We start from the raw sequence: 27297 nt of genomic DNA, 5'->3' as shown, positions 1-27297 counted from the left end.
ATTTGATTGGCTAGCCTCCGAATATTCCGAGCGCCGACCGATCAAACCGCTTTTTATAAAAAAAACTTGTCTCCTTCCCGGAACGGGTTAACCAGTGGCTTGTTTCCTACCATACTATATCGAAAAAACTCGATGAGGTTACCTGCCTCTTTACCGTCAGGTGCGTCTGTATAATTTACAGTCTGTTTACGGTACCCAATAGCAGGAAGTCTCACAACAAGTAAACACTGTTCTTCTGCAAAATCAGTGTGTTTGGTTCCTTATCATTATAATAATCTCTATGTTGAGATTAGACGTTCCTGTGTCATACGACCGACGACACAAGCTACAGATAGCTTCTTTTCGTCCTCCCTATTTCAATAATCTGCCTCACACCCGACCTCCGTTTTTATATTCCCAAAAAACATGCATTTTCCGTTTACAAATGTAGTAATAATCCCACGTCAATCACTGTTGCAAGAATGATCTGCGAATCTACAGAAACAACAACGTATCGGCTACTCTGCATGACATATAAACTACACTACTGACCATTAAAATTGCAACACGGTGAAGACAGAACGAATGTACTACACGCACGGATATACAAATGATCAGCACTTTAGTCCAGCAATACACAGTAGATAGGAGTAACACCAGCTGCACTCTACATATAAGGAAAGGTTACGTAACGGGTTTCTCATTTAGAAATTGTATTTAAATGTTGCTCACTTATGACACGATCGTCTTAAGCCTCACGCAAGGAGAAGGAACGTCTGCCAGCAGGTGTCGGAATTCGACACAGGCAGCATGGTGAGTTACTGAGACTGCAGTTTACCGTTCCTCGATTCTTCTGTTCGGAATCCCACGACTGCAACTGCAATGCGGAGTCGACGGGTTCGTGAGGGCCATACTCGACGTCGTGCAGGATCTCAATGGCCCCGTGAAACCAGTACCCCAGAAGCTCTAGAAGAGCGTACCGTTCCAAAGGATTGGAAAAGGGCACAGGTCATCACCGTTTTCAAGAAGGGACGTCTAACAGATGTGCAGAACTATAGACCTATATCTATAACGACGATCAGTTGTAGAATTTTGGAACACGTATTATGTTCGAGTATAATGACTTTTCTGCAGACTAGAAATCTACTCTGTAGGAACCAGCATGGGTTTCGAAAAAGAATATCGTGTGAAACCCAGCTCGCGCTATTCGTCCACGAGACTCAGAGGGCCATAGACACGGGTTCCCAGGTAGATGCCGTGTTTCTTGACTTCCGCAAGGCGTTCGATACAGTTCCGCACAGTCGTTTAATGAACATAGTGAGAGCATATAGACTATCAGACCAGTTGTGTGGATTGAAGAGTTCCTAGATAAGAGAACGCAGCATGTCATTCTCAATGGAGAGAAGTCTTCCGAATTAAGAGTGATTTCAGGTGTGCCGCAGTGGAGTGTCGTAGGACCGTTGCTATTCACAATATACATAAATGACCTTGTGGATAACATCGGAAGTTCACTGAGGCTTTTTGCTGATGATGCTGTGGTATATCGAGAGGCTGTAACAATGGAAAATTGTACTGAAATGCAAGAGAATCTGCAACGAATTGACGCATGGTGCAGGGAATGGCAATTGAATCTCAATGTAGACAAGTGTAATGCACTACGAATACATAGAAAGAAAGATCCTTTGTAATTTATCTACAATATAACAAGTCAGCAACTGGAAGCAGTTAATTCCGTAAATTATCTGGGAGTAGGCATTAGGAGTGATTTAAAATGGAATGATCAAATAAAGTTGATCGTCGGTAAAGCAGATGCCACACTGAGATTCATTGGAAGAATCCTAAGGAAATGCAATCCGAAAACAAAGGAAGTAGGTTACAGTACGCTTGTTCGCCCACTGCTTGAATACTGCTCAGCAGTGTGGGATCCGTACCAAATAGGGTTGATAGAAGAGAGAGAGAAGATCCAAAGGAGAGCAATGCGCTTCGTTACAGGATCATTTAGTAATAGCGAAAGCGTTACGGAGGTGATAGATGAACTCCAGTGGAAGACTCTGAGGGAGAGACGCTCAGTAGCTCGGTACGGGCTTTTGTTGAAGATTCGAGAACATACCTTCACCGAGGAGTCAAGCAGTATATTGCTCCCTCCTACGTATATCTCGCGAAGAGACCATGAGGATAAAATCACAGCTATTAGAGCCCACACAGAGGCATAACGACAACCCTTCTTTCCACGAACAATACGAGACTGGAATAGAAGGGAGAACCGATAGAGGTACTCAAGGTGCCCTCTGCCACACACCGTCAGGTGGCTTGCGGAGTATGGATGTAGATGTAGATGAGACATATTGTTCGCTCGGCCGTAAGGTCGGTAGAGCTACGTCACGTACATCGTTTCAGTCAGACAACAGTGAAACGACTACTGGAGAAGCACGGATCTTCAGCAAGCCGACCGGTGTTGCGGCTTCCCTCGAAATGGCAGCAGCAGAGAGAAGCTGATGCGATCAGTGCCTACAGCGGAGGCATTGTCCTGGATGTATCGAACTATGGAGGCTCCGAGTACAACGAACGTTACAGTATTTGCATTCATCGTCGTCATACTAGTCGAGCACCTGGTGTGCAATTGTCTACGCAACACGGTCACCTCTGGTTCACATAGACAGTAGTTTGGATAGTAGCCGCTACATTTCCAACGTGTTAAGGCCGGTGGCTGTGCCCTATCTTCGAGACCTTCGAGGTCTCCGTGTAACTGCCTTTTGACAAGATAACGTGAGACCGCATGTCGTCTATGCTGTCCTCATCTACCTCGAAACCGTATGTGTTCGACTTCGGAGTTTACAAAGACTGCAATACAAGTTACTGTTATCTTACAAAATAAATAGATACACGGGTGAATTTTTCGTGTTGGCTGCACAGATAAAACGACGGTGGTTGTAGTTTCAGCGTCGTGTGAAAGATATATTGTGATAAAAAAATAAGATACAGGAAGAGAAATGCTATAATTGAAGAATTTACTGATATCGTTCCGAAAGAACGCTACAACAATCATTTCATATAAACAGCTCCCATCTCAAATAACAAGTGAAGTCACGACAGGCGAGTGAGCTCGCTTCCCCGAATAGCCTACTGACGCGTGCGTACCTAACACTGGGATTCCAGACTCGATATTTTTCCTTTATGCAACTGCTGCAACTTCTATTGTTTTTTAGAGGCTGAAATAGGCACAAGTTACTACACTTTTAACTGTCTCCGTATGTATTAAAATCTGAAACAAATCTACGCCATAATCTAAGTGCTACGCATAAGGAACGGTCTGCCAATGGCTCGGACAGCTAGTTAAACGACGCAGTAGCTGGCCTCGACGTCGAGGACGCGGGTAGGAAGGAATTTGGATTATGCTGTCTTAAATTCACGCGTTCCTAGGGCGTACCTGTGACAATACTTTCTACTGATTTGTTTAAATAAGCCTCTTTGTACATATCATACGTCGAGAAATATTCTGCGACGCCCAAATGGTTCTTCTATATATAATGAGATTTATTTGCCACGAGCGAACGCGACTTATCGCAACGTTATCGGCTGAATCTACATCGCTTCTACGATGGGGTGAGAAATGTAATTGCCGTAGCAAATTCAGAAGCGTTTCAAATCTATTAGTGAGAATCGTCAACATGCCAGAGAGATTACTAAGTCAAATGTTCCGAAAAAATGCACAGATACAGTTCGCTATCAAGAGGCAACTGTATATAAACCCAGACGTTATTTTTATCGACAACCAGTTATTTCATTTTTAAATCTTCTCTTTTGTTATTAGCGTGTCCTGGTGCGTCCCTATAGAAATGTTTAATAACTATCACAGCCTTTGAAGCCACTTCAATAAGAATGGAGATGAAATTTCATAGATAAAACATGCGCCTTCGTAATCACTAAACTGCTTTCGTCGTAAAAAAAAAGCCTGCCTCTGCGAGGATTCCACAGATATTCTCCGCAGTCGATAAAGAAACACAAGGTATCGTTCTAAAACCTGAATAATCAATCTGCATAGTTAATAGACGTTTTGGTTTCCTTGTTATTTGACATCGTGCAGTCATCGTTTCTGTTTAACAGCCGACAGGCCACCGTGTGATGTTTGTAAAATGTTATGTTACTAAGCAAACCAACGGACTTGCCGCAGTGGTAACACCGGTTCCCGTCAGATCACCGAAGTTTGCGCTGTCGGGCTTGGCTAACTCCTCGATGAGTCACCGTCTGGGTCTGCCGAGTGCTGCTGGCGAGCTAGGTGCAAACAGCACTTGTGAGGCCAATTGAGGAGCTACTTGACTGAGAAGTAGCGGCACCGATCACGAAAACTGATAACGGCCGGGAGAGTGGCATGCTGGACCACACGCTCCTCCGTATTCGCATCCGATGACGCCTAAGGGGTGAGGATGACAAGGCGGCCGGTGGTATCTGTTACACAGGTGTTTTTTTTTTTTTGGGGGGGGGGGGGTTGCCAGTTAACAAGACAGTCATCCTAGCATAAATAAATAAATATCTATATTTAACTACTAAGAACCTTTACTGACGGGGAAATCACTAACACTGAACGACCGAGCGAGGTGGCGCAGTGGTTAGACACTGGACTCGCATTCGAGAGAACGACGGTTCAATCCCGCGTCCGGCCATCCTGATTTAGGTTTTCCGTGATTTCCCTAAATCGCTCCAGGCAAATGCCGGGATGGTTCCTTCCCCATCCTTCCCTGATCCGATGAGACCGATGACCTCGCTGTCTGGTCTCCTTCCCCAAAACAACCCAACCCCAACTAACACTGAACGAGTTGGAAGTCATTTCCGTGACGGGCAAGCAGTCCTAACATTCCGTTATCTAAGTATCACAGTTCGCTATCCACTGTTTCCCTTCATACGACATGGAAGCAGTTACATTCCTGCCTAAAAACAATGAATCAGATGTGAGACAGAATGACACCGAAGACAAATTGTAAAATTAGTTATCAGTACCATCAATAACAGAAAACTAAAATAATCTCTCTTAATACTGCAAAATAGCCGTAACAAAACTTTAATATACCACTGAAGTGTAAAATGGTTTAAAAACGTGTTACGTGCTATGTAATATCATCAAGACGCTTACATTTAAGTCACTGATTGGTCTGGGACTACACAGGGATGGAATCTGTTCTTTTGGGCGAGCATGTCCGAAAGGACACCATCCTTATACAAAGTATAAACGATAGACGGCGTTACGATATTCAGTGCGGATGCACAACAGTATCCGAACTCTTGTGGGAATACAGTTAGGCTGCGAGAGAGTGGACCAATGGATATTGGGAGCTACTCTGTATTGAGATTTGGGTCGGACGGGGTACGTACTCGGATAGCCGAGAAGGTTGAGGTGTCCGCTCGCGTAAGGCAAGAAGTTCGATTTTCATCTTTCGCCGTTGAGGTCGTTCAAGGTCACACTGCAGCGTTCGCTATTTCTGTTACTACACTAATGAAGTTCTAACCACCTGCTTAAAAACGTGGCGGCACGCAATACAGCAGCGATTGCGCGTCGTATGGATTGGACAGGTCCTCGTTACGTATGTGGCACCATCCGTTTACGTACAGGCCGCGCAATTTCGGGCTGGTATTATTTCGTGGGCGCAGAGATGGCGCCTGACAGCGCCCCAGACGTGAGCCACCATTCGTATCAGGCGAATTTCATGCCCGAGACACCAACGTGAGTTCAATACCGTGCTCCCCGAACCACTGTAGCACTATACTGATCTTGTTACACGGACAGTTATCCTGCAGAAAGATGCCATCGCCGTCGAGGAAGATCTCGAGCACGAAGACATGCAGGTGGTCTGCAATATGTTCGTGTTGTCCACAGCTGTTCAAGTGGTTCAAATGGCTCTGAGCACTATGGGACTCGACATCTTAGGTCATAAGTCCCCTAGAACTTAGAACTACTTAAACCTAACTAACCTAAGGACATCACAAACATCCATGCCCGAGGCAGGATTCGGACCTGCGACCGTAGCGGTCGCGCGGTTCCAGACTGTAGCGCCTAGAACCGCTCGGCCACCCCGGCCGGCTGTCCACAGCTGTCACGGCTCCTTTCTTTATTAGCACATGTCCCACGGAAGGGCAGAAGAACGTTTCCCATAGCATAATACTGCCTCACATGGCTGCTCTGCTTCCGAGACGACGACGACGACGACGGTTTTTTTTTTTTTTTGTGGGGCGCTCAACTGCGCGGTTATCAGCGGTCGTACAAATTCCCAACCTTTACACAGTCTAATCTCGCCACTTCACGAATGATGATGAAATGATGGAACGCAGACACCCAGTTCCCGGAAGGAGAAAATCCCCAAACCGGCCGGGAATCAAACCCGGGACCTCTTGATCTAGAGGCAGCAACGCTAGACGCGATATGTGGACTGCGTGACACGGCTAATATTTTGGTAGGCGATCGCCTACATGACTGTGTATCCATACCCGGTGTTACAAGAAACGCGATTCATCCCACAGGGTGACACGTTTCCACTGACTCATGGTCCAATGTGGATGATCCTGTGCCCACTGTAGTCGTAACTTAACGCTATCGTTGGGGCGCCACGGGAACATTTAAGGGCCCGGTTCTACAAAGGGTTCCGTGTTCTACAAATGCTATCACCGGTGTGCTCCAAAACACTTGTGTCTACGCCAGCACTGTACTATGTCGCCAGATCTGCTACAGATGGCACCCGTCCGGCACTAACGAGCGGGCACGCCTACGGATTCCACGTTCTGTAACGAGGCATGGAAGTCCGACACTGTCGCTAACCCGTAGTTTTCACAGTCCTTGAACCCACTTTATATAGATGATCACAACAGTAGCACGCGAAGAAGCCGAACTGATCCGCCGTTTCCGAGATCGTTCCCAGTCGATACATCTGTGTATTAGGCCATTTGCGGTCGGAATCGTCACTAGAATAATTCCTCATTCGTCACTGCGTCCTCAGCACGTCACGTGCCCGCAACGCCAACATGTGTCATTCACTCTAACGGTGGGCAGTGGTCATAATTTCTTGGCTCATTTGTGTACGTTCACTTAAAGGCCAACATATCTGAAACACGAGGCTGCTGAGAATGTTTTAGTCAAAAACGGAAAATAATTGGCTAATGTGAAACTGAATGGCGTCAGTCTGGAACCGCGTCGCAGGTTCGAATCCTGCCTCGGGCAGGGATGTGTGTGATGTCCTTAGGTTAGTTAAGTTTAAGTAGTTCTAAGTTCTAGGGGACTGATGACCACAGATGTTAAGTCCCATAGTGCTCAGAGCCATTTGAAACTGAATGTGTCATCTCTGGCACGCATTTATCATCTATGGCACACTGTAAACACTTTAAACGTATCCGTAGCTAATCTCTTAATAGGCACAGTGGACAGACTAGTAAAAGAACGACCCCTCATTAAGGAGATATGTGCTGCGGCATACCACGAGCCATCGAACTACTGAAAAGTATTCTATAAATAGTATACACTTCAGTTTAAAATAAATGACATCAATAAAAGAACATTATAAGATTACTCTCCGGTATGTATAATAAAACGTAATGACCTTCCGAGAATGCACAGTTTGGTCTTCACAATTTCTTAGTACATACAACTTTATAACATGGAAAGCCATAGCCGTCGAAATTCATGCTAAAATGAACTTGAATAAAACCACAAGCAGTTGATAATTTATGATTCATGGACGACTGTAGTCTTTTACAAGGATCTGAACAACAAAATGAGTGCCTCATCCCCTGCACTGTTCGCCCCAATGCTGTGCTGGTTATTATTTGTTGACTACTTCCCCTCTTTATGGGGTTGGATTCTGTGACCACGAACATTGGGTTTGTCTCCGTGTGCTAATCTATGTGACAGTACAACCACCTGAAGATACTGCTTTAGCGCAGCGAAACCAGTAGTGAATAAATTATCAATTAAAACCTGCTGCGGTTTTATGCGAGTTCATTTTACGACGAATTTCTTAGTAGTATTAACAACTGCTGCACTGGTATGTCTTTACAATCGATGTTCACATATAAATTTGCAAAGGGTGTACGGGAATAACATACTCAACTGTATTTTGTGAGCAGGCTGCGAGAATTTTCGAGTGCAGGTCTCCCCGTACCCACTATTTTTCAGAGGGGTCTCGAATCTATTACGAAATAATAGGGAAACTTCTAACTGAAATCCTCTCAAAATTGTCCAACTAGAAACTTACATACCTTTCTTAAACATTAGCAGCTGGGTTACCAACTTCCGCATCGTTTGAGAATATGAACCAACAAAGTTTTTATTTTAAATCATGCTTTCAGCTGAAATTTTTTAAAAAAATATAGAAGCTATGGGCTTATATTACACGAAAGTAATAAATTTTCATTGTTCTTGTCGCACGAACGTGAAAGTAAATAAGAACTATGAAGGCACATATCCAATATTTACGATGCAGCTACCGATCAGAATCAGAAAGCACTGCAGAATATATTGCTGGAGCAATATTTCCACAGCAAGACGTTCGAAGTGTTCTTGACTACATATTCAAGCTAATGTGAATGGGGTTCATATGGGTACGTCCCCTTTCCAAGAGGCTATATAATTTATGACAATACTAAAAATGTCCACACTTAAAACTTGACAACCATTTAAAGTTCATAATCAAACTGAATGAATTTTTAAAATTAAAAAAAACACAATTTAACTGACATATGCATTTTTTACTATAATTACAGACGAGATATGTTTGTCACACTTTCATCGATTAACGTTAACTATTGTAGTATAAAAAACCAGACCTGCTTTCAGTCATTCCTGCACAACAGCGTTATAAAATGTTTCACAGTGTTCTCAACAAATTCATGTTCTTTCATTTTGTAGTAGCTTTGGAAACAGTCACAGAATCTGGAAACGATAAACGTCTGCAGAGTAGATTCGGAACTCTAATCGTACGATCGCTTGTACCTCTTACTGCAACTGAGTACGTAGCTCTACAGAACGTGACGACGAAAATCTACGAAACGACACAGTCCGTTAGCAAAAGATCGATATCCTAAAGAAAGTAGAATTCGCGTGTGCGGGTCTGAGCACTTCATTCATTTTCGTTTAACATCCCCTCTTTGTCCTCCCCCATCCCTTCCTCTAACGAGATTACTCCAGATTTCACTCAGTCACATGTCACCTTCTCCCGTGTTTCGTCGCAGAGCAAACTACAAGAATATAAATGGTTTTACAAAAAATATGGAGCCAAATGACACTGAGGTCTGTGACGAAGAAGAAATAAGTGAAATGTATAACGTACTAAATTCGCTTCTGCTTGTACACTAACCGGCAACGTCTGAAAAAAAAAGAAACAAAATAATCATTAACAATTTGTATAGTGAGTTTTACGGGAACAAAAAATTAGTCATTAACAAAATTCCTCTCATTCGTCCACAGCATTCATAAACGACTGTGTTTTTGTTGCACTTTACATTCATACTAATCAGACAATCGTTTTAACCAATGTCCTTCACACTATTTTTTTTATAGGTCCTGCCTTTAGCAAACACAATTATTTTTCTTCTTATTTACCCAGACATGTTTGGTTGAAAGTACAGCATTTCCATTTTTTGTTTTTTGTCAAATAATAGGATAAATTGGTTTTTACTGTCCCTATACATAAAGAATTTCAGTTTTTACGTAAGGTATTCACAAAGTAACAGATTTTTTTTTTTAAATTGTAAATTGCTGATACATGCCGTGGTTTCTGTAGCTTTCTTTACGTTGCAGCATAGCTTTTTTTTTTTTAACTTTGTCATCAGCAATCTTACCGAACTTAATATAGAAAACTTATTTACTACGAAAATTACGCATGGAATGTTAAATTGCTGATTTACATTATTTTACTCTAACGAAAACATCAACAGTTTAACATTCCAGATGTAATTTTGGATGTAAATAAGTTCTCTATATTTAATTCTCTATGGCTACAGATTCCAAAATTAAAACGAATAATAGCCATGATGCAAGGTACATAAATGTAAAGAAACCACACACCTTGTTAACAAGGTATGACTTAAAATAATCTGTATCAATTTGCGAATGCTGTATTTAAAAACTGAAATTGTATTTGTATGGAGACTAAGAAGCATTTTTCCTATTATTTGATTGAAAAAACCACACACACACACACACACACACACACACACACACACACACACAAAATGAAGATGCTGCATCATCAGCAACAGTTGTCTGGCTAACAAAGAAAAAAAATTGTTTTTTGAAGACGGAACCTACATAAGAAGAACTTGATCCGTAAGTGAACACGGAAAAAGGAATGAGCTTGAACCTCAAGATGAATCCTTCACACTAGTCAGTTTACAGCTTTAGAGCAACAGCTTTTCTTATATCAATGACGGATTGTTCAATATTTTATTTACATTCATATGGATATTAGCGAAAATAAGGCACGACTGCAAATGAGAACCGTACCATCAATTCGTCAGATTAACAAACTTTAGTATTTAAACCCATAATGTAACACAATTCAGCAGCAAAGCGACAATAAGAAATCAGAACAAAACCAATAATAATAATAATAATAATAATAATTTTATTGTTAAATAACGCTCTAAGTGTATTACTGTTTTTCACATGTGAGGAATGAACAGCCATCGTGCCATATACAAAATAAACTTGCTTAAAAGCAGTTCAAGGAAATCTGGAAAAGTTACGAAATGTAATATACGAACAAAACAACACTTGTAACGGAAAGCGTCGAAAGTGTCTTTCACAAGCTGCCTGCAAAGAGCAGAGCAGGGCTACCAAGACGCCACGCATTACACACGATCTCAATGAACGCGCTGTTTCACTATCTTCGAAATAATTAAGCACTCCTGATCAGCATTAATACCGCGACAGAAATAAGAACCAGTTTCTTCTCATCGAGAATACAAAAAGTACTGCACACAATAAACATATCGCCACGACTCAAGCTTCTGGAGAATTGAATTTAAAACGTTGTCCTGCGAAGGTTTCATAGATCATTCGCAGCATCAAGACTATTCCGTAGCAAAGAAAATGGCTGAAACCTAAGTTCTGTGCATGTTTAAAAATTAATATGCACGATTTTAACAGACTAGCCCAGGTGAAGAGGCACAGGTAACAAAACACATACAAAATCAATAATTTGAACGCAATAAAGCGCAAATATTGCTGATGGGAGAGTGAATACCGCGTTAGAAATAAAAATCTCGGTGTTGGTTACTTGAGAAACCATACTTAAGATCAACAACGGATTATCGATATATATACATCATTTTATCCAATGAGTATGACACAGGCTTGGTCTAAAACAAGTGGATCATCATCACGGACCGCAGAGAGAACAAATATGAACATGGTGGTCACCCGATTAAAAATTCCGCCAATCACCTATATGACGTTGTGTAAAACCAGAACATCGACTTGCTTCGCAAAAAACAAAAGTTAATGGTATCTTTAAAAAGAGCCATGCAGTGATCGTACCACGGCCTAAAATAGGCCTGCGTATAACATCCATAGCGCGATGAGCAGGACAAGTAGGATGAAGTATGTAGTGAACAAACTCTGGGTTTCGGCCTGGGGCATGTTTGTTGAGCGCTGAGTTGCACACCGAGAGATACAAGCGACCAGCGTGTACTAGCGGCGTGTCGACGCCGCTCCCGCCGCTACCCACGTTAACACCCACGCCTGGCCATGTCTAAAAATGAGTGACCACCTCTTTGGACTGCTGCCCAATTCCCGCCCGAAAATATGAGCTTCAGCAAATAGCACCACAGCTCGCGGCCATTTTGACCCGCCCCTACCCAGTTTCACCGAATAGCACACTCAGCTAGATTCTTCGATTACAGGAAACAAGTTTCCGTTATAACGGAAATCGACGAAACTGAGAGGCATGTACGACCACTACTCTGCACTTGTAACCTACACGAACACGCATATCCGTGAACCTTACTGCAATATGTGGGCAATATAGTTTCTATTGGAAGTCACAAGGACGTATCCGTATTACAACAAGGAAGTTTATAGCAACAGACGATGCTACCGTTACCACCTAATTCATGTTACAATACATCTGCATAATTCTCTACATGGTTACGACGTTTACGTTCTCATTCATGCTGCACAAACTTCAGAAAGGAGGAAAGATATCATTACCAACTTTTTTTAAATGCTCTCATGGGGGTGAAATTGAACTAACTGCATAACACAAAAAATGGTTGAAATGGCTCTGAGCACTATGGGACTTAACTGCTGACGTCATCAGTCCCCTAGAACTTACAAGGGAACCTCCCCATCGCACCCCCATCAGATTTAGTTATAAGCTGGCACAGGGATAGGCCATGAAAAACTGAACACAGATCAATCGAGAAAACAGGAAGAAGTTGTATGGAACTATGAAAAAAATAAGCAAAATATACAAACTGAGTAGTCCGTGTGCAAGATAAGCCACATTAAGGTACGTATACACAGAGGTGCACCGTGGTCCCGTGGTTACCGTGAGCATCAACGGTTCAGAAGGTACCTAGTTCAATCCTCCCTCGAGTTAAAAGTTTTAATTTTTTATTTTCAGACAATTATCAAAGTTCATGCACTCAGACATGATCAACTTCGCTCTCCAAAATTCCAGGACATGTTCAGATTTGCTTGGACACATGCAGGATTTGACGGTCTACACACGGAAAAACTTGAAAACGTTAAAAACGTATGTTTTGACAGAGTACAGGGAAAACTGTGCGACTGTGAAACTGTTGCATTCATTTGTTGCCATTTATGTGACAAACTCTTATGTTTTCATCACTTTTTTGGGACTGATTATCACATCCACAAGAAAACCTAAATCGGGAAAGGTAGAAGAATCTTTTTACCCATTCGCCAAGTGTGCAAGTTAGGTGGGTCGACAACATATTCCTGTAATGTGACCGCACATGCCGTCACCAGTGTCGTATAGAATATTTCAGACGTGTTTTCCTGTGGAGGAATCGGTTGACCTATGAATTTGCGATCAAATGTTTTCGCTTCGTATTGGAGAGGCACGTCCTTTCGTCTACTAATCGCACGGTTTTGCGGTGCGGTCGCAAAACACATACACTAAACTTATTACAGTGAACAGAGACGTCAATGAATGAACGGACAGATCATAACTTTGCGAAAATATAGTAAGTAAAATTTCTATTCGAAGGAGGACTCGAACCATGGACCTCTCGTTCCGCAGTTGATCACTCTAACCACCCACGGGACCACGGCGCTCGTCAGCTTATATAGTCCTTGATGTTGCATATCTTACACTTGGACTACTCAGTTTGTATATTTTGCTTATTTTTTCATAGTTCCACACAACTTCTTCCTGTTTTCTCGATTGACCTGTGTTCAGTTTTTCAAGGCCTATCCACTGTGTGAATTTATAACTAAATCTGAGGGGGGTGCGATGGGGAGGTTCCCTTGTTAGAACTACTTAAAACTAACTAACCTAAGGACATCACACACATTCACGCCCGAGGCAGGATTCGAACCTGCGACCGTAGCGGTCGCGTGGTTCCAGACTGTAGCGCCTAGAACCGCTCGGCCACCGAGGCCGGCTGCATAACAGAACGCTGATGCTGCATGAAAATAGATTTTAACTAGTAGCAAATATTGTTTTCCCACGTAAACGGGCTCGTTACACAAATCTTGCAAGTGATTCGTTCACACTGCGGAAACTAACTACAATTTTAAAATTTAGAACTTAACGATTTCTTGCTTAAGCATGTAACTACCGTCGGTCACCGCGGAGGGCGTTACCGTCTGCCCACATGTTGGCCGTTATTTAAGCTCATGCAGAGAACCAACCATGCATAGTTACCAACCGTGCACAGGCCGGATGACGACTCCAGCGAGCGACCAAATGGGTATAAAAATCTGTTTATTTATGTAACTTTGACTAATTGCTTGTAGATTACGTACATGATTACTTACTAATATTATAACCTTACAGTGTAAATTGCCTTGAAAGTGACCCCTTCGCGAGTTGAAACCGGTTGGTGGCAAAATAAATAATGCGATTGTGACTGTCATTTTGAATATTTGCACAATAATGCTACTATAGCTAGACCAGTGTTAGTCAACCTGGACCCTACAGAACAGTAGCGGGCGATACAGATTTCATGGAGGGCGGTAGGCGGTAAGGGGTTTTAAAAAACATTTTCACTAGATTTCCATAAAATTTTGACTTAAAGTATTTGCTAAGCAATTATTTTTACATGATGTAACCTGCTGTACCTGTCATTTATAAATTTCATAAAGTAAAATTACAACTGTACGTTACAAATCACCATTACTATGGAACCGGTGCGCGGTTAGAACATTTTATTACAAACAGACGTAAGAAAAACTGGGCGGACGGTATAAAAAGTTGACTACCCTATCTGTACAATAATTTAGGAAGGCATCATTTACAAACTGGCCCGATTTACTCGCACTTAATTACCCGTATGGCAGATTGAGGAGCAGGCAGTGTCGAAATGTTTATCAGCGACAGACACTAGCAAAGACACAAGCTGTGTCTTAAGAATGAAACCGATGGTTATGTTAAAACATGTATTATATATGTAACACAGGAGAAACTTAGCTTACGATAAACGGAGATGAAAATCTGTAACTAACAAACATATTATGATAACCTGTAATAGAGCTGCCAACTTTATTATACGCTACTGGCCATTACTACTGCTACACCACGAAGAAATACAGATGATAAACGGGTATTCATTCGACAAATATATTATAGCAGAAATGACATGCGATTACATTTTCACGCAATTTGGATGCATAGATCCTGAGAAATCAGCACCCAGAACAACCACCTCTGGCCGTAATAACGACCTTGATACGCCTGGGTATTGAGTCAAACAGGGCTTCGATGGCGTGCGCAGGTACAGCTGCCCATGCAGCTTCAACACGATACCACAATTCTTCGAGAGTAGTGACTGGCGTATTGTGGCGAGCCAGTTGCTCGACCACCATTGACCAGACGTTTTCAACTGCTGAGAGATCTGGAGAATGTGCTGGCAAGCGCAGCAGTTGAACATTTTCTGTATCCAGAAAGGCCCGTACAGGACCTGCAACATGCGGTCGTGCATTATCCTGCTGAAATGTAGGGTTTCGCAGGGATCGAATGAAGTGTAGGGCCACGGGTCCTAACACATCTGAAATGTAACGTCCCCTGTTCAAAGTGCCGTCAATGCGAACAAGAGGTGACCGAGACGTGTAACCAATGGCACCACAAACCATCACGCCGGGGGATACGCCAGTGTGGCGATGACGAATACACGCTTCCAATGTGCGTTCACCGCGATGTCGCCAAACACGGATGCGACCATCATGATGCTGTTAAAAGAACCTGGATTCATCCGAAAAAAATGACGTTTTGCCATTCGTGCACCCAGGTTCGTCGTTGAGTACACCATCGCAGGTTCTCCTGGCTGTGATGCAGCGTCAAGGGTAACAGCAGCCATGGTCCCCAAGCTGATAGTCCAAGCTGCTGCAAACATCGTCGAACTGTTCGTGCAGATGGTTGTCGTCTTGCAAACGTCCCCATCTGTTGACTCAGGGATCGAGACGTGGCTGCACGATCCGTTACAGCCGTGCGGATAAGATGCCTGTCATCTCGACTGCTAGTGATCCAGCACGGCGTTCCGTATTACCCTCCTGAACCCACCGATTCCATATTCTGCTAACAGTCATTGGATCTCGACCAATGAGAGCAGCAATGTCGCGATACGACAAACCGCAATCGCGATAGGCTACAATCCGACCTTTATCAAAATCGGAAACGTGACGGTACGCATTTCTCCTCCTTACACGAGGCATCACAACAACGTTTCACCAGGCAACGCCGATCTACTGCTGTTTGTGTATGAGAAATCGGTTGGAAACGTTCCTCATGTCAGCACGCTATAGGTGTCGCCACCGGCGCTAACCTCGTGTGAATGCTCTGAAACGCTAATAATTTGCACGTCACAGCATCTTCTTCCTGTCGGTTAAATGTCGCGTCTGTAGCACGTCATCTTCGTGGTGTAGCAGTTTTAATGGCCAGTAGTGTAACTCTTCTTTTAATTCTACACTTCCTGATAAAATAAATGAAGCGTCCAGAAGACAGGGGCGGATGTCAACGTAACATAGTACACGTACACACAATCGGTGGGTGTGTAAATGATTAAAGCTGCGACTGTCCGTGACAGGTAGAGTGCGTTAGTATCGTTCGCGTTTAATGTTACCACGCCTAATAGGGTACGGACACGAACAGCGTCAGATGAATGTCACGGAGATGCCGCGCTCTCGTGAGAGACAGCGTTAACACCTGACAGAGTTTGTAAGGGACCTCACTGTGGATCTCAATCTGGCCGCGGCGTTCTTATGTGGCACTGACGTTATGTTGGTATCCATATGAACGTTAGGACCAGGCATACTCGTCATTAAGGTATCAGTCGACAGCGTCTGCAGGACTGCCGTAATGTGTACCAAACACATGGTACCCATTCCACATCTGCTCCTGGCACAAGTAATGGACTCCGTGCTGCACTAGAGAATTACCATCCTATCCGTAGGTTGTCATTAACACCACCACACAAACTGTAATATTTCTGGCTTAGTCAGCTATCATATTAGGCTCCAAGAAGGTGTTCCCAGAGCAGTGGAGATGCAAGAAGTATATAGATGACGAAATGTGGTGTGAGGTACCTGTGACAGATGGTAGATTCGGTACCATTCCCGTGAGAAAGACCGCCTGCATAATGCTACTGCTCTGTGATTGACTGTTGTGTTCGGAGCAAGGGCAAACGTTAAAATATAGTTATTATTATTAGTTAAACTACTCCTTGGAATGACTTCACTTTTTAATATAAATATATCTCAACAGCTGACAATCAATCAGTCATTTTAGAATTATTAAAAACAATTTAAATCAAAAACAAAAGACTGACGAAATTGCAGACGTAGTACTTCGGAAGCGTTCGGGTCACGCCTTTTCTGGTATGGCGCGCGAAGTGCTTCGGGCAGTTCGTCACTCTGGGTTTCGGCCTGGGGCATGTTGTCTGTCGTAAGAGGTTTACCAATTTTTATTTAAGTTGCTGTTCGTCACTCTGGATTAGGCAGTCGAGATGTACAGTCATGCTGTCTGTAGCAGGATGTGTTTGCCAGTATTCAGTATTAAAAGATTCACTCCGGTAGTCATGAGGCACAGACACGTAGCACAAAGAGTGTAAAGATACACTTTCGTAAACATTGTGTTTGATCATGTACTTTGCTATATCAAAAGGTGTTGTATGAAGATCGTGTAGTCTTCTCGTGTGGCTATATTAAAATACGCGAGTGGCATCCCAAAGAACTGATACATTATTTCTGAACAGAACCTCGCTAAAAGTCAGTTTCAGCCTCAAGATACAGAACCTACGACCAGCATGCTGTTTTCTGCACTGGGGACATCAACTTCAAGACAGCAGGTTAGTGAACTATAACAGAACCTTCGTATTCCACACAGGGCAGTGGAAACAACTAGGCGCCCCACGTGTACTGCATGCACAGAACAAATGTGCTCAGTGACACGTCACCTGCAGTAATGCAGAGGAGGTAAAGGAGGATGATCGTTATTGACACCAACAAGCAATTCATTCTTCCTTTCTTGCCGTAAAACGGCTACGTTTGGATAGTGATGGGTACAACCAAGTGAAAACAATCGACTCATTTGGTAGTAGTTTTACGTACCCGTTGAATTATTCATTCTTTCGAGTGAAACGAATCTGTTGCAGTAACCGTATGGAAACAGTTGACGCAGTTCGACGCATTCAGTTCTGAGCGGAAACATTCGATCGTTTTGGTATTCTTAAATCATTATTGTTAACTGCACTCATGTTTGCTTCTTACTCAGTGCCAATAAATAACCTAGTTTCTATTTCGTTCATGTTTATGAATAGACTTTTTCTTAATAGTGAATTTTGTGTCTGGATCAGAATGCTGAATGTGATTTGGAGACGGAGGAAATCACGAGACTGGATAAAAAGTGATCCTTAAGAAACATCCAATGCGACATATAGCGCCCGCAATGATTGTGAAACTCTATTAATTAAAAAAATCTAAGATATTAGCGAATTATGAAAAATATTTCTCGGAAAAAAATACTTCGACAATCGGCAGTACTACGTGCTTCTAAGGCAAACTATTAAGTCACTAAACAATTAAAAAGAATCATATGCTTTCCATTAAAGTCACCTCGGCATTTCCAAAAATAGTATTATCGATGATGGCTGCAAACCAGCGGGAAGAGAGACAGAGCTTCAATAAATTAAAATAAAAGGTAACTGTTCATTTATATAAACATAAATTTACACCCTAGCACCAATTATTAACCTTTTAAAGCCAACCAAAAAAATCCATATTTAATGCAAGTAGTACTAAAAATTCGTATACAAATGCACAAAGTCGACTGGTCAAACGGTTCTGTATACCAATACATTGTCCCTTCACCACGTCTGGTGTGGTGCCGTGACCGGGAAGCATGGCCTGCAAATGAATGGCGTCGCATGATATTCTGCGATGAATCGTGGTTCTGCACCACCCCCAGACGACTCTGACCGCACAACAATACAGCGTCACGGACGTTCTGCAACCACATGATTACGTTAATTCTCATTCGTCAGTATCCAAGTGTCATTTTTCAATATGACTATGATCATCCCCAAATGGCAGTTTCCCAGATGTGTCCCCAGTAGAAGATGTGAGGGAGCAACTTTCACGTCAGCTCTGTCCCAGTGGCTGTACCCAGGATATTAAGAACCAGTTACGATAGTTGTGGACCTTGCTGCCCCAGGAGATGACACCCCTCCCAACCGAATCAATATATAAGCCGGAGTGGGTGCAAAGTCATTATGGTAAGTGGGCCTACAGTGCCACGTTTCTACGTAAATTTTACTCTATTTTGGCGTCTCCGAAGTAACATCACATATCCTCTCAAACTGTAAAGTTTCCTCCTCTTCTGGGTACTTCACTTTTCTTTGTCATGCAGTGTATTTATATGCAACATTTCCAAACATTTATAAATAACAGTATTCGCGTCAGCCCACAATATAATTAAACCTAAGAATGTAATACTTGGAAATCTCTGGCTGCCCTTGAACAGTCTTCCAAAGTTTAACAGTGTTCCATGTCTGTCAGACTGCATGCAGCAATTTGATTGCTACAGTGAGGGAATTAGTTACTGATGGCTCCATTAAATTTCGGGTGTGCAGCCGCATAAATTCCACTTCTGCTTCTGATATTTCGGCTGTATATCGTTTAGCCATCTTTAGAATGAGCCGAATGACTGACGCTCCAGCACGCGCTCAGTCCTTTTAAACTGGGGGACCGTGCCACTGCGCATGTGGCCACAGATATACGAAGCGACAGAGAAGTTGATCGGAGGCAAAGAGGTAGAACATATGCACGAATTAGATCTGTCGCTGCGTGGTCGATCAACGCTGGGATATCGAAACAGAACTGCGAGATGTACTGAGGTAATGTCTTTGTAAGTTTATTATAGAAAGTGCCCGATTCCATGTTTTATCCAAGCTGAAGCTGCTATCTCTTAATTAAATTCCTCGCCAACTGAATTTCAGTTGCTTTTTTTTTTTACAACTGAGCCCCAGAAAGATGAATTCGAGGCTACAATTTCGACGTTATCGTACACAATAGTGCGTCCAGTGTCAATGCAGTGCTCTGCCACAGCCGACTTACTAGGTTGTAAGAGCAGAGTGTATCTGCGGGGCTCTGTGCATCTCTCATGGACTGTACGTGTCGTCTGTCTGATACACGAAAGGCCACACCCACAGGTGATCTTGTAAACTCCAAGCTTACAAAGCATCAAACCATATTTGATGGAATCCAGGAGCGCTGCTGTCTTTGGAAGAGGGCGAACAATCACTTTTACTTTGTGTTTGCTGAGGATCCGTCCTATTTTTGACGATCCACTTCTCACATATGGCAGGAGAGCCATGGATTTAAAACTTTCCGTGTCTCCTTCTCCATGCCCAACGTTGGTTTCCTTCGTAGTGCCTCACATATATACTGTGCAGAATACCCGTTGGCTTCAAAAACACTCTTCAAATGTAGAAGCTCGTCCTCTAGATAATGTGTGCTCTGTACCAGCGTTAAGAGAACACTCATCGCCTGGGATGAATAATGGCAGCTATATGCACGTAAATATAAATCGGTAAGCGTTGATATCCGATACACTGCATGTCCAAAGTGCCGTCATCCTTACGTCGTACCAAATCCAAAAATGGAAGGCATCCCTCTTTTCAATTTCCATTGTAAACTGGATTTGTCTATGGATGGAATACAGACAATTTAAAAAGTCTAGTAATTTATCTTCACCATGGGGCCACACTACAATCGTGTCATCAACGTACTCCAAAGTACTGTGGGCGCCTTTTCCTCGACGATCTCCACAAACAAGTTGGCCACCAAGAGCGACATGGGACTACGTATGGAGAACCGGTCAGTCTCTTCAAAACATTCGTTATTAAATAAAAAGTACGTCGAGGTCGTGACACAGCTGAAATCTTTCTCCGCTTTCTCTTGGAATATTTTTGCTGGCAGAAAGGGATAAGATGGAAGTATGACCCTGTTCTTACTGGCGCAGTTTCATCTAATTACGACTTTATCCCTGACCCCAATAAGATTACAACTTAATTAATTGGCCTCTTATGTAATTGCGCGCTCTGTCTCGGCGCTCTACCTCACCCCTCCACCCGCCCCTAGTGTCTTGGTGGGGACGAGGAGTCCAACAGAGATTGAGTATAGGCACCTTTCGGTAAATGTGGCTCCTGAGCCCGGACTCCGCGTGGAGCGTCATTTCGTACACAGCAGAACGTAAACCATATTAAACGCCACTGATTTCTTATGACAAAAAGCCTATCTTTCTCACAAAAAATGAAACGGTAATAACATACTACTGCTACTAGCATAGACTTCCCGTACCTGAAAGTGGAAACCATCTCTCCCGAAAAAAATCCATCACATCATTTGCATCAGTCGTTCTGATTTGGAGGGAAACACCTAACGGATATACCGCAGATTGATGTATAAACTCTTGCAAAGCCATACCCCTACAGTACTACGACGTGATAAAAAGAACATGGTCGTTCTCATATTGCTTGAGAATAAAACAAAAAAAAGTAAGGTTTCCAACAGAAGATACTGTGTGTGTGTGTGTGTGTGTGTGTGTGTGTGTGTGTGTGTGTGTGAGTGTGTGTGAGAGAGAGAGAGAGAGAGAGAGAGAGAGAGAGAGAGAGAGAGAGAGAGAGACTGAGAAGGTTGCGTAACTACTGACTTCAACCGATGAACACTTTGTTTGGTGGTTACTACAGGACAGTCTTGTTACTGACATTGGCATTATAAATTGCACCGAAAATGGCACGCTCTTTAACAAGAAGAAGCATCCCATTACATATCCCGTTTTTGCGATAACATTACGATAGTTAACTTCTGTGATCAAATGGGGAACTTTTCTGCAGCTACGCGCAGGCGACTATTATCTTCTGGATTTGGACATAATGCAACATTTTGCTGGGATTTCTAATTAAATGCAGACGTATGACTACCTAATATCAAATAACGGCTTCTCCATGGAGGAAGACTGCCGGGGAAAATGCAGCAATGTGACTCTAGACAATGATAAAAGAGTTGGGATTGACTTTTGTTTAACGATCTTGGGCTCAAGCTGTATTGTAAAGATATATAACAAATCACAAGCATGGGAGTGAACAAAGTTACTGGTAACCACCCTATAGATTTTATATCGTGTGCAAATACGCGGCTACGATAAATTTTTATGTCTTCCTTGACTAAAGGACATGGAATTACCAGGCTGGAGGCCTTAATATACAGTTACAGAATGGATCGTGTGCAAGACTGTTTAAGCGTATTAAACACCAACAAACAGAAATTGCAATGGGCTCCGTGCCAACCACTCCCATGTGGCATCAGTTAACGAATAGCTTACAAAACATCTGCTGGATGGTGTTTAATAACGTTCTGCAGGAGCAGTAAAAATACTCGAAAATTGAATGGTGTACAGATGAACTTTCCAGACACTCTGAAGACCAAGAAAAGCTTGTAAATTACGTTCTGTCTCTATGCAATTTAATTATTTAGCTGTAAACTATGTGGATATTCTTAACACTGACTCAGCCAAAGACGATGTTATTGTTACACTGAGGTGGAATATTAAAGCAGGAGGAAACAGATTTCTCACAATCCAGAAAATCTTTCTCCACAATACCGTCAGATGCGGATATTTCCGAATTGAGATTTACTCCCATAAATAATGTTACGTCACAAGTCTTAAGAACCAATGTACTGAGCAGACGTAAGCCATTAAAGAAATTACCCCTTTTAGTGCTGTTAATGTATACGAAAAAGAAAACAGGAAAAAACGAAAACTGAAGTATATAGTGAAAACAACGGCCACGAAGGAGGAGGAATATAATCACCTACTAGACAAAAAAAGGAAGAATAAGAAGCCAGTGCAGATGTACAGGCAGATCTAACATATTACTTTAAACACAGAGTATGGAGAAGTCTGGACACAAGTGGAGAACGTAAGACATCTGTATTTGCTGTAAGCGCTCGCAAGTTAGATCACTGGGCAATAGAATACTGGACTCGATAATGTTTACTGCATTAAAGACCACACGGAAAATCTGATTATATAGTGCCACTCCCTTGTGGATCAGTGCTTCGAGGTTTAACACCCTACCAGCGCTGCTACAGGCAGTTAACCTGTCTTTTTGTGTATACACCGTTACTCCCCAAGCCAAAACACCTACGTGGGCAGTAAATCTAGCCGTATACATACATACTAATGTGACAGCGATCACACCTCATTGTAGCGTTTCTGTGGTTGTGTTCCGCAATGAAAGACCTATAAGTGTGCATGTCCACCGCGAAACCGCACTAGAAAATCGGAATCATCTCTCGGAAAGAGCCATGTAGGCGTTAACATAATTCCAGTTTAGACCTGTCCGGGCGAGTATTCGTAGGTACTGTACGGTTGTTTTAATGTCAATAGTGTAGTCGTGGGCCGTGACACATTCGGGTAATACCATTAGTGCAGACTTGATTTATGCTGGTGAAAAGTATAATCGTTACCAGTGTGTTCCTTCAATTGTTCTATTTACCGATACAGTCTTATTAGCAAAAAAAGCATTATTTAGTAACAAAAACACACCCTGCCTGTACTCGTAACAACAACAACAACAACAGTAATAGTAATAATAATAATAATAATAATAATAATAATAATAATAATAAACATTAAGTGTAAAGCGTTGGACGTTATGATTTTATCAGAAAATCACCTCTTCCTGCTTCGCATATATTGTTAGAACTTCCAACATCGTCTGATAACGAAGTAAACATCAGCTAACATCAGACAGAGTCAATCTTGAAGCTTCTGAGAGGGGAAGGCTCTATAAAGGATGTTACTACATTTTTTTATCGTTATCTTCTAAGGTGGTGGTAAAAGCGACATCTTATTCGATAAAAAATGTCTGGAATGCATGAATGTGATATTTTCCTCTGATATGACTCTACAGGGGTGTAATCTGCCGAGGGACCATACTTGTATAATTAAGTTACAGAGCACGATAATTATTTTCCATATATATTAAGCTAAGCTGGTATAGGTCTCGGGCTGCTAAGTAAATCGAGTAATTCAGTTTTTGCAGTTTCATTAGCCTGTTGGCTACACTTTGTGGCAGTGACACTCTTCCTGTTGCTGTAACACACACTGTTCTAAGTAGAAGACTCACGAGAAAACCAATAACGTATTGCTGGACTTCGTGGAAGTAGATTCAGTCAACACGCTAGTATTATCTAGTATTATCGGGCAACACGGTTTCCGCGTGGAACACTACTGAGAAGTGACATTTCGCGAAATAGCAGAGAAATTAGCGATCGACAGGCGTATTCCTCTCTCCAGCACCGTTTTTGTGAGTGGCACAAGATATTGTACTGAGTGAGTTTCTTAGGAAGAGAGACGCGATGTTCTGTTGTAAACAATAAGAGACCTAGTGTTCGGACAGACTTTTGCGATGAATCTGTACGTCTAACGTTTGTTCAGAAATATATACGTATTATAAGCACTGGACATTCAGTAAAACAGCCTTCTATGAAAGTATTTTTTTCGCAATAATTATAGCCTACATCTATTAAACCAACTCAGTAAGTGTCTCAGACTGTCGATCATATCACGTAACACATCTCGAAACCCGAAATATGTTACTTATAGGATAATAATAGATTGAAACGCTAATCGTAGGTGTTTATTTACAGCACCATAGTGACGTTAGCGCTGCTGTATGGTGGAGCCGCAGCACATCTGGACATTATTTCTACCAGCTATAGCTGCGAGTGCATAATAATAATGAAGCCTGCTTTCCCAGTCTTTGTAAAGGGGCACTTTTTATATTATTAAAGCTATCTAAAAGCGTTTGGAGAGGTACTGCATTCCATATAGGTTTGCTTACAACGTATAGGAAATCATGAACCTATAGATAGTCCACAGTAGAGCTGTCAGCATCGCTGTTTGGCAGCACAGGTAACTAATTTCCAGACCAAATAACTAAAACTATAGATATACACAGTACGGCGTTATAACCCATAACTGAGCATGATTATACGGAATGTACGCACAGCCACACAAGTCAACAGTATTTTTACTTTAATTTCCCTCAGTAATCGTAAAAGTGTAGGACAAGCACAGCAATGCGTCTTAGTACGGCGATATGACCACCACCAACAAATGAAAAGCATCAGGTCTTGATGATGACACTACCAGACACGCAATCTTCTAGTCATACCTTCTAAATGTGGTTGTAATCACACTATCTTACGAGCGTTATGTGATGTGAGTACACACCAGGGCATAGGTTGCACAGATGAGACTTCTTTTCCTGCATGCAAAACGCATACTGTATGAAACCACTTTAAAGGCTGCCAGACTACTTTATAGCGACAGAGTAACTGTTTCTGTAAATAATAACGTATGGAGGTTCAAATGGCTCTGAGCACTATGGGACTTACCATCTGAGGTCATCAGTCCCCAAGAACTTAGAACTACTTAAACCTAGCTAACCTAAAGACATCACACACATCCATGCCCGAGGCAGGATTCGAACCTGCGACCGTAGCGGTCGCGCTGTTCTAAACTGTAGCGCCTAGAACCGCTCGGCCACTTCGGCCGGCAACGTATGGAGGTAAAAGATGTTTAACAGAGGATGGAAACAAGCGGTCCCAGGGTGACAGAGCTATCAAAAGAGCCTACGAAGCAATACCTGCTATGTCTGTAAATTCGGACGTCTCTCTTACCGACGCGCATTCAGTTTCTTATTTAAAAAAAAAAAAAAAAAAACAGTCTATGTTATATGCGTCGAAAGCAGTATATTCTCCAACACCCTGTACTAGTATTTACAACTGTATTCACACACACACACACACACACACACACACACACACACACACACAGCAATGAAAAGACCTCTGGAAAGAAGGGATACACAAAAAAGTCTGTTTTAATGAATGAATTTCTACCAGTTTAAGCCAGAACTGAATCTTATAGTAGGGAGCAAAATGAATAGCGTGTTTTGCTCCTGTTCACTTGAACTCTTTGCCAGTCACTTCCATGTAGTATCAATTAACAACTAACAGCTACTAACTGTCGTTTTTTAACATCGTTCTGCAGTTTGCCTACTGAAATAATCAGCTCCATTGCATGGTTAGTGCGTTATGTATCTGAAAAAAATCCTTTCTCGACCTTTTCGCACATATCTCTGTTAGTTTTTGGAGTCAGATGGGGCTGTGATTCTAATAGATCTCTCCAGAGCCAGGGGATCTACTTCATCCTCCAAGTGCTAACGCTAAAACACGCATGTACATAAACTGGATGTTTACGGTATTCGGTTGTAAACATGCATAGCTATTTTCATGTGTTGGCCTCCTTCAGTGGCGGCTTTCGAAAGGTGGAATCAGCCCGCTTTAAGTAACAGTAAAAAGATTTAGTAATATCTTTTACACACACTTCCCCTCTCCGAAGCACCAGGCTTGACTCTGATACGGCAATGGAAATCAAAAGGCAGGGTTCCTACGAAAGTAAAATACGAGTACGAAGTCTGAAGCATACATTCATTCAATTTATCATGAACGTAGTAGATACATATAAGATATAAACAGTCATGACAGAATCACACAGATTGTTTCATAACACATGTAACAAAATAAGGCGTTTGCATATTCTGGTTGGAAATTGGTAGAGAGACACGCACTGTCCTGTCGTGTTACTGCAATGTTAGTGCTTTGTCAAACCGTTCTTGCTATTTATCTCAAAAATTCTCTTCGGCATTGATTTTGTTACGGTTTGTCGTTCATGCAGTGAAATTGCCGCCAGCTCTTCTAGTGTAGCTCTTTTCAGCTCAAATACGGCCTCAAATTGCCTTCCATTGCGATAAACACGCCTTGTAAGTATTCCCGAAAAGTTTACACGGAGTCCAAATCCAGGCTGCGTGCGAATCGGGGCAAGACACCGACGTCTTTATTTTCCAACCACTTTTTTTGGTAGCAGAAACATGCACAGATGCATTATGTTGTTGAAACATTAGACTTTCGACGCCTAGGTCCTTGTACATTCTAATCAATTCCGTCTCTAGCATCTCAGTGTAAATGCTAGAGTTCGTCCCAGTGTTGAGCCCTTTGGCGCACAAGGCTGCCCAAATCTTAACACGCGCGATGTCTGTCATTTGACAAAATTTGTCGTACACGTCTTGCCGTTACTGGCAACTGTAAATCAACAAGAAGTCAAGGAGGATAACGGTTTATGGTCCTTGCTTTGGGCGAAAGTAACAATTCTAATGACTCAAATAATTTTCTACTTTGCGCATAAAAAATGGTTCAAATGGCTCTGAGCACTATGGGACTTAACATCTGTGGTCATCAGTCCCCTAGAACTTAGAACTACTTAAACCTAACTAACCTAAGGACATCACACACATCCATGACCGAGGCAGGATTCGAACCTGCGACCGTAGCGGTCACGCGCCTAGAACCGCACGGCCTTTGCGCACATTTTCCGTTGTGTCCATATCGTGCACCCAATCTAACGAAATTATCAATCACTGTACTTGAATGGTTCAACTTCTCGGCTATTTTACGATTAGAGAGGTCCATGTCCGTCTACACACCGATTTTTGCTTTTTCATCACATAACTGTCTTCCGCGAT

General features: G+C 42.4%; 1 protein-coding gene across 3 annotated transcripts in view; it reads right to left on the bottom strand.

Annotated features, from left to right (window-relative positions):
• Positions 1-27297, bottom strand: part of LOC126470904 (ligand of Numb protein X 2-like) — a 492663-nt gene that overhangs the window by 403873 nt on the left and 61493 nt on the right. Inside the window, exons 1-2 of one of the 3 annotated variants that reach the window (XM_050098935.1) lie at positions 11498-11640; positions 9288-9323 (exon numbers count right to left, since the gene is read on the bottom strand). The exons of 1 other annotated variant lie outside the window; for it this stretch is intronic. The gene's annotated coding sequence lies outside the window, so the exon portion shown is untranslated. Of the gene's footprint in view, positions 1-9287; positions 9324-11497; positions 11641-27297 lie in introns of those variants that run through there. One more of the 3 variants, XM_050098934.1, reaches the window with a different exon arrangement.

This window comes from Schistocerca serialis, chromosome 3 (genome assembly GCF_023864345.2).
Source record: "Schistocerca serialis cubense isolate TAMUIC-IGC-003099 chromosome 3, iqSchSeri2.2, whole genome shotgun sequence".
NCBI lineage: Eukaryota > Metazoa > Arthropoda > Insecta > Orthoptera > Acrididae > Schistocerca > Schistocerca serialis.
The sequence above is the reverse complement of the archived record's forward strand: the minus strand, read 5'-3'. Positions and strand labels throughout refer to the sequence as shown.